Consider the following 8,582-nt stretch of genomic DNA (forward strand, 5'->3'; position numbering starts at 1 on the left):
AATTCAGTGATCCAAGGCACATCTATAATGCAGTACTCATGAATTTGACGATAAGAACAGAGGTCAAGAACAATACTATGGTTTGACTTTGAGTTAATCATCAAATTCATTAATTAAATATTGCTGTTGCATCCCGTGCTTTAACGTTAGGATTCGTCGAGTCGAAGTAATAACATATGAGTTGGAAAGGATTAAGGTTATACATGAAGATATGGATGTAAGACCCTGTAAGTTTGAAGAATTTTGGAACTACTATATATTGGCTTGATATGTATTTTCTTTGAAGTAAACCATTTTCGGTAAAAGTTGATAGATACGATTTTTTATGGTTGTGATAAGTTTTAAATTAAATACATGACATGTGGGAGTTTATAAATGAGGTTTTATTTATTATATGAGTGGATAGTATTTTATCATAAGAAAAGTTATCCTTTTTCCGTTTTGATAATTTATAGGTCAAAAATAATTTCTTTATTATAAAGATATAAATTATTTTCTCACAAGAAAAGAAGGTTATCTTTTTACCATTTCAAAAATTTAACGTACGAAAACTTGTACTCTTTAGATGACATTAGGAAAATTTGAAGTTGAGAAAATATGTATTTTTACATGGATGTTTGAATAAAAAAAAATACATAAATAGTGTATGTATTTATTTTATATAGTACCACATGACCGTAATGGTAGGGTACATAAAGTATATAAAAAAATAAGTAGAATTTTAATTAATTTGAGATAATTCTTACAAAAATGTGAAATTGTAGCATTCATCTCTCTCTTTTATCTTTTTTGAAATCCGGATGTATGTGTGTTAGTTGTTAGTTTGATTTCATAAAGATTATGTGTGAGATTCTGTTTTATCATAATTTGAAAGTGACATTGCAAATGTTAGAGTCTCATGAGATAGCAGTTTGTTTAGTAGAAAACACACTAGCTGAGGAATGAATTCTAGAAATTTCCTTAGTGCCATCCACTTAATTCTGTTAAGATATAAGAAAAGATATCATGTCATATAAGAGTTGCAATTGATCAAGACCGAGTTTTGTTCTAATCATACTCCTCAGTCCTCTGTTAGGTGCATTTTCAGTAGTTCTATTGTTCTGCTCAGTTGATTCTGCATATACTCGAAAGTATTTTTTGAGCAAAGACATTAGAGATACTACATATAAGAATATCATAGAAAGTATTTACATGCTACTTAGAAAAGGAAAATATGACTTTAGGGCACTATATTTGTAAAAAGTTAATCCTTCCTTCTCGACATGAAACTGTGCCTATGATGATTGCCTTCTCTTCTCTTCTCATTATCTAATTCTAATTTCGTGCAACAGCCTTAAAATTTTGTAGTTTAATGAGACATCGTATGAGATATGTCAGTTTGAGAGTGAGGCAACAGAGGGACAATGTTGGACAGTCCCAGGTAAAGGAGCCAAAGAAAAATACGTATTTGATAAAGTTTATCCGAAAGGTATGTTGATTTTTATGGCATTCCGAGGAAATTTTATTAACGTATTTCTTATGCATTTCATGCATTGCATTCATTTACACTGACCCATGGTCTATATGCCACGAATAAAACGAACAAATGCACAAATTCCATTAATGAATCTATTCATAGAGGTATTAGAGATGTTTGTGTTCTTGACTTTCCATATGTTTTATTATTCTATCGTTTGTTCATGGGTCTCAGAAAATACGTAAATTGATAAAGTTTATTTCATGATATTAATCAGAGGCATAATGGTCTTATGGCGTTCCGAGAGATTTTATTGACGTACTTCTCATGCATTGCATTCATGTACATTGACCCATGACTAGATGGCATATACGCGTATTTATATTCATATATATGTATATGGGATATGGGAAAAGGTTATGGCGTTATATACGCACCACCACCTGATCAGCTGGTATACGTTGATGATTTTGCCCACAGTGGCACCAGATGGCGTTATATACGCGTATATATGTAAATATATGTATATGGGATATGGAAAAAGGTTATGGCGTTATATACGCACCACCACCTGATCAGCTGGTATACGTTGATGATTTTGCCCACAGTGGCTGAGATGATATGATGGGATGCCCTCAGAGGCATGATGATGTTATGAACACATGTACCTATGCACGACATGATATTCATACGTATATCCATAACACTATAAGTATTTCATGATTTACAGAGTCATCCAGACTTACAGGTCTCATCATTTACTCTATATTTCTTCCATGTCTTTAATTAATGTTGATTTATTATTATGTTTCAGTTCTGCTTTACATACTCGGTACATTATTCGTACTGATGTCATTTTGTTGGGGACGGTGCATTCATGCCTCCAGGTATAAACAATTAGTTGACAAACCCTCATAATAGCCGAGGTTAGCATTCAACGAAGGATCGGTAAGACTCCACCTCATTCGGAGTGCAGCCGTGTCTATAAGTCATCGTGTCAGAGTTTTGCTACAAACTTATGGGTAGGTCGGTACCCTATTCCATTTTATGTCAAATAATCTTAGAGGCTTTGTAGACACAAGTTTACTACATACAGTATGTCAGAGGCCTTGACGGCCCATATGTATTCATGTTTTATGAACGATGGTTCATTGATATAACATTTACCCACTTACAATTTTACATTACGAGTTGTGGCCATGTTGGCCCATGATAGTTATATAAAGGAATGAATGATCAGTTATAGAGTGGTTCGCTCGGGCCACTACGGCACCGGATGCCAGCCACGCCTCCCCAGGTTCGGGGCGTGACAATTGCACTTAAATACCACCATATGTTAAGGTTATATGGCGATTTGATAGGTTTGGAACGACTCTTGGCACGTTCGAGGATGAACGTATGTTTAAGTGGGGGAGAATGTAACGACCCGATCAGTCGTTTTGAATTTTAGCGTTCCATTCGTTAGTTTGAGAATTTGAGTAGCTTCATATTATGTATTATGACTTGCGTGTATGGTTGGTTCGGGTTTTTGAGCGGTTCAGGATTGATTTGGAAGAGTGATTCTTGTTTTAGAAGCTTTAAGTTGGAAGAGTTGACCAAGGTTTGACTTTTTGGTGAACAGACTCGGAATCGGGTCTTAATTATTTCAATAAGTTTGTATGATGAATTTGGACATGTCCACAAAGTTTGATTAAATTCCGATGTCTTTTGGATAAGTTTGGGTTGCATGGTGATTGTTTTCGATTTCGACGTCGATTTGAGCATAAAGGTTATCATATTGAGCAAACGACCTTTGATTCGTGTTTCGACTAAAACATTATATCTGTATCATAATTTTGGAACTATAGCAACTGAAATCATCAAATTTCAACATCGTATGAGGAATTTATGGTCATGTTACTAAGAATTGGGTAGCAAGATTTTTCAAATTAATTACGGAATTGCCACTGAATTCATATTTAAAAATCTGCACTATTTTCAAATATTGAAACCAACATATCTCCTTCATTATAAGGTCAAGTGGAGTGATTCAAAAGCCTAAGTTGACTAGAATTTCACGATAAATCCATTGGAGGCATCAAAAGTGAGCTTCAACATCATTTGGCATAAGAAACGAGGCAGAACATCTGGGTGTTTTTGGCTATTAATATTGTTGGAGTTTTTCTCATCTTGAAAGTTTGAGATTGAGAGAATTCAAGGATGTTTTTCAAGTTTCTTCCATGGGGTAAGGTATAAACAATAACCTAAGTATTTCCCTTTGATTCATTCCCTTGGTTTAAGCTTTAGTCCATGATTTTAATTGAAACCCTATTTAATTCTTTAAATCAAGACCTAGGGTTATGTCCTAAATTTTAAACATTGAAATTGAGTTAGAGGCGTTTATTTTCCGATTCCTTTTGGGGTTTTGTTCTCCTATATTAGGAGAACAACATATTCGAATTTGGTGAGTTTTGGAAGTATTTCGGGAGATATGAGACCCAACTAGTGTGTGTTGGACTCTTGGGTTATGAACACCCAAAAGCAATATTTTTGGATAATTAGTTGAGCTATCAGACTCCGATTGAGTCGGTCTTCATTCGTGTGAGCTTGTATTGGTTTGGCTTCGCTCGGATGCGCTTGGATTCGGAATCCAAGGTAGGCCTGACATTAACTTTTGTTTATTTTTTGAGGAAAATGTAAAGAGCATAGCATTATTTATTGTAATTGGTTTCTCTTGCATTGTTTGATGTTATTAAGTCAGTTTTGGTTAGATTTGAGCCGTGTGGAGGCGATTTTTAGGGAAAAAGCTATTTCGGAGGGCTGAGGTGGCCTAGTTGAGGTAAGTTTCTTGCCTAACTTCGTGTGGGAGAACTACCCCTTAGGATTGGTATTAATTGAATCATTTGTGCTATGTGAAAGCCGTGTATGCAAGGTGACAAGAGGGTACACCGGTTGTACGTGGTGTTTTGTCGATTTAGGATACTTAGACTATTTTCCATGCTTTAGTTCAAATTCCATATCATGTTCTAAATTCTCTTAGTTAATCTATTCGTACATGCCTTAATTGACTTGTTTAAAACTTGTTCTACATCCTACTTGATAAATTGCTCTCATGCCTTAATTGAACTTGATGCCTCTTTTATTGTTATATGCTATCTCTTCATGGTTAATTATCATTATTTGAAGTTATCGTTCATGTTATCCCCTTCATTCTTGATTATCATTACTCGAAGTTATTGTTCATGTTATCTCTTTTCTTGTTGATTTTCACTATTTGAAGTCATTGTTATACATTATCTCTTCCATTGTGAGTCATTCTTATTAAATTTCGTGGTTATATTAACTCATTTTTGAGTTGTTGGTGTTGAGGTTGTGAAGGCCATTATCATGTTGATGCAAAATTGTTATTGTGAAAACATCTTCCTTGTTGGGCATTTTACATTTATAATTGTTATTGATATGCTTGTACCTGTTGTGGTGAAGTCATGGGTTATTGTTTTGGAAACATTGATACTGTTGATTGTTGGCAAATTGTGATATATGGGCACTTGTAGTGCGAGTTGCTAGTGTGACGTGATATTGACACGCATGCGGCAGTATAAGGCTTGGGGTTAATGTGCATGCGGCGGTATAAGGTGGGACTTATATGCTTGTTACTTGTAGGGGAACTACGTGATGCCACGCGGCGTCATAAGGTGGGCTAAAGTGCATGTAGCTATTTCGGGAAAACTGTTTTCAAAACTTATTTCAAATGTAAGGCTCACACGGCGGTACAAGGAAAGATTGTGATTGAAATTGTGAAATGTGAATACGAGGCGGTACCTCGGTTATGATTTTCATTGTACAATCCATATTGGGACAATTTGTTGATTTGAATGGTCATTGTTCTTCCTTCAATCATTCATCTGCATTTTTATTGTGTTTGGTTATTCGTCATTATCTTGGTTGGAATGATTGTGGTTTCTTGTGTGAGTCATGCATTCTACGTGATTGTCGTGTTGCTTCAATATGTCAATCTGTGCCTCCGTTATAACTTGGTGAATTGATTGTCAATGTGAATTTAATTGTGTGGAGTCACTCTATCATATTCTGTTGAGTTGTTGGAAACATAATATTTTAAATAAAATAATTATTAAAATGCTTTATTCTATGTGCCTCTTAAGATAGAACTCGTCATCTCACTCGGGGCCTTATTATTCTAAATGGTTATTGCACTTTCACTATAATTGGGTTCTTAAATTATACTCATCACCCTGTTAGATGTTTACCGTACTTAAAATTATTCTCATGTTTTTTTTAGCAAATTCTATATTTAATTCGTTAATTTAACTTATGTTTTGCTTTGTTTAAAAATGATACTTTTACTCAATTTTATTGATTTCTAAACTAAACCCATTTTATACTCTTTTTCGTACAAATTGCATATTATTTTACTTTACTTTNAATCTTGGTCAAATAGGTGAAATGAGACAGAACTTACTTGGGAAGCGATGAAAAGCAAGTAGCGGAGAAGAATCGATGAGAAGGGAGAAGGGGCGTGCTTTACTTTACTAGGCCGGGCTTGAAAAATGAGCCAAAGGGAAATCAATTTGTATTTTGTATTACCGTGAAAATGTTAGGGTACCGCTTCGGTTACTTACATTCCTATTTTACTGCCACTCGTTTTGGATTTTGTTTGACTATAACTCATTCTTCTTCATTTTTTAAATTACATAAATAAAAAAAAATGGAAGAAAGAAAGAAATAAAAACATACTACGTGGGCGTTTGGACATAACAATTGTAAAATTCCAAAATAGAGGGGGAAATGTGTTATTAAGAGTTGCATCGACAGGAACCTTCAAGGTATACCTGCTTGACATTCGTAGGCCTCGGAGTCACCATCTTATTCATTATGTTACTATTAAATTGTATGTCACGACCCAAACCCGAACCCGGTCGTGATGGCGCCTCTCATGGGGACAAGGCCAGCCAACTAAACCCGATTCATCCTTATAAAATAATTAAACAATTCATAAGCAGTTTAAATATGGTTTAATGGTAATAATTAGCGGAAGTACAACCCGACACAGCCCAAACTGGGGTGTCACAAGTCAAGAGCATCTATTAGAGTATAAATACAACTACAAGGTCTGAAATATACAAAACAGGACTGAAAAACAAAAGGAGAAAAGCGGTGCTGCGAACGCTGGCAGTCACCTTGCTAACTCCGATAACTCTGCCTCCGCTCAGACAAAACCCACTATCGGGTGCAAAAAGTACCTGCATCTGCACACACAGTGCAGGGAGTAAAGTGAGTACTCCAACTAGGAGAGTAATAAAGGTAAATAACAACTGAGCAGTAAGAAATCACGTAAAGCAAACCAACATGCTGTATAGAAGCACTGTAAAACCCTTTGAGAAAAGCAGTGAAGCTGTGAAATCTCTAGAAATATCTTAGCTCAGTTTAAACTCTTTTGAAAAAGACTTTTACAACAGTTACACAATGAATGCAAAATAGTTAGTGTCGATAAGCACCAAAAATTCGCCCCTCGGGCACAAATACCACAGTATAACAGGTAAAATGACAAGTAAATATGAAAGATGAACACATAAAAGTTCGCCCCTCGGGCACATATCTCAGAACAATACCAGCCCCTTGGGCTCACTCTCAGAATAGTATCAGCCCCTCGGGCTCACTCTCAGAACACTCTCAGCCCCTCGGGCTCACTCTCAGAACACTCTCAGCCCCTCGGGCTCACTCTCAGAACACTCTCAGCCCCTCGGGCTCACTCTCAGAATAATGGGTACCCGCGCTCACTGTGGGTGTGCAGACTGCGGAGGGGCCCCTTACGGCCCATACGCTATATCAAGCCACCTCGTGGCATCATCTCTCGGCACTCGGCCTCACATCACTCGGCACTCGGCCTCACATAACTCAAGCCACCTCGTGGCGTATAAATGTATCTCAGGCACTCGGCCTCATATCAGTCAGTGTATCCTCACATATGGCCCTCAGCCGCACTCAGTCAGATATCATCACAAGCCCCTCGGGCATTAGTAAAACAGTAGTTCTCAGCGCAAAACATCATTTAGAAATATCATTTAAGTTTCAAATCTGAGTAAAAGGTGGCTGAGTTTGTAAAACAGTAGAAATCAACAGGACTGAGTTCAAGCAATAAGTCGAAACAGTGAGGAAATAGTGATAAAAATCCCCGAAGGGTTCATATAATTGGCACGAAGCCCAAATATGGCAATCAGCCCAAATCATGATGATAACAAACAAGTTTCAGTCAAATACGCGGTAAAATCATCAATCGGGACGGACCGAGTCACAATCCCCAATGGTGCTCTAACCCACGCTCGCTATCCGACGTGCAAGTCACCTCAACATAGCACTACGATGTGCAATCCGGGGTTTCAAACCCTCAGGATATCATTTACAATCATTACTCACCTCGAACCGGCGAAATCTCTAGCTCGCGACGCCTTTGCTCCTCAAATCGGCCTCCACGCGCGTCGAATCTACCCAAAATTAGAGCGAATACATCACAATATGCGAAGGGAACAAAGCCCAAGCGAAAACAATCAATAACGGACACAAATTCCGAAATTACCAAAACCCGAGCCNCCAACGAGTTACTTTCCTTCCAAGTTGATTACCTCTTCGATACCCTCTTTCATCTCCTCCAAAATACTCCAAAAACGAGCAGCCATAGTTGAAAATAGACCCAAAATCGCGGACAAGGTGACTTAAAAACATTCTGCCCAGCAACTCCAAATCCTTCTTCGCAATCGCGACCAAGGCCACGCGATCGCGAAGCACAAAAATCCAAGGCTTCAAAAATACTCAATGTGAACGCGATGCTCCCTCCGCGAACGCGATGCTCTTTTTCCCAAACTTACGCGAACGCGGACCAGCCTATGCGAACGCGGAGAACAAATCCACTGGGTTCCCAAATTCTTATACGCGAACGCGTACACACAAACGCGATCGCGAAGCTTCCACCTCCAAAACTACGCGAACGCGAACCCATCACTGCGAACGCGAAGAGCAAACCTGGGCCAACGAAAAATCCCTCTACGCGATCGCGAGGGACTTCACACGATCGCGAAGGCCATTTCTTCTGCAACAGCTGAGATGAAAATCTGCAACTCCAAAATGCCAA

Source organism: Nicotiana attenuata, unplaced genomic scaffold (genome assembly GCF_001879085.1).
Source record: "Nicotiana attenuata strain UT unplaced genomic scaffold, NIATTr2, whole genome shotgun sequence".
NCBI classification, from domain to species: Eukaryota; Viridiplantae; Streptophyta; class Magnoliopsida; order Solanales; family Solanaceae; genus Nicotiana; species Nicotiana attenuata.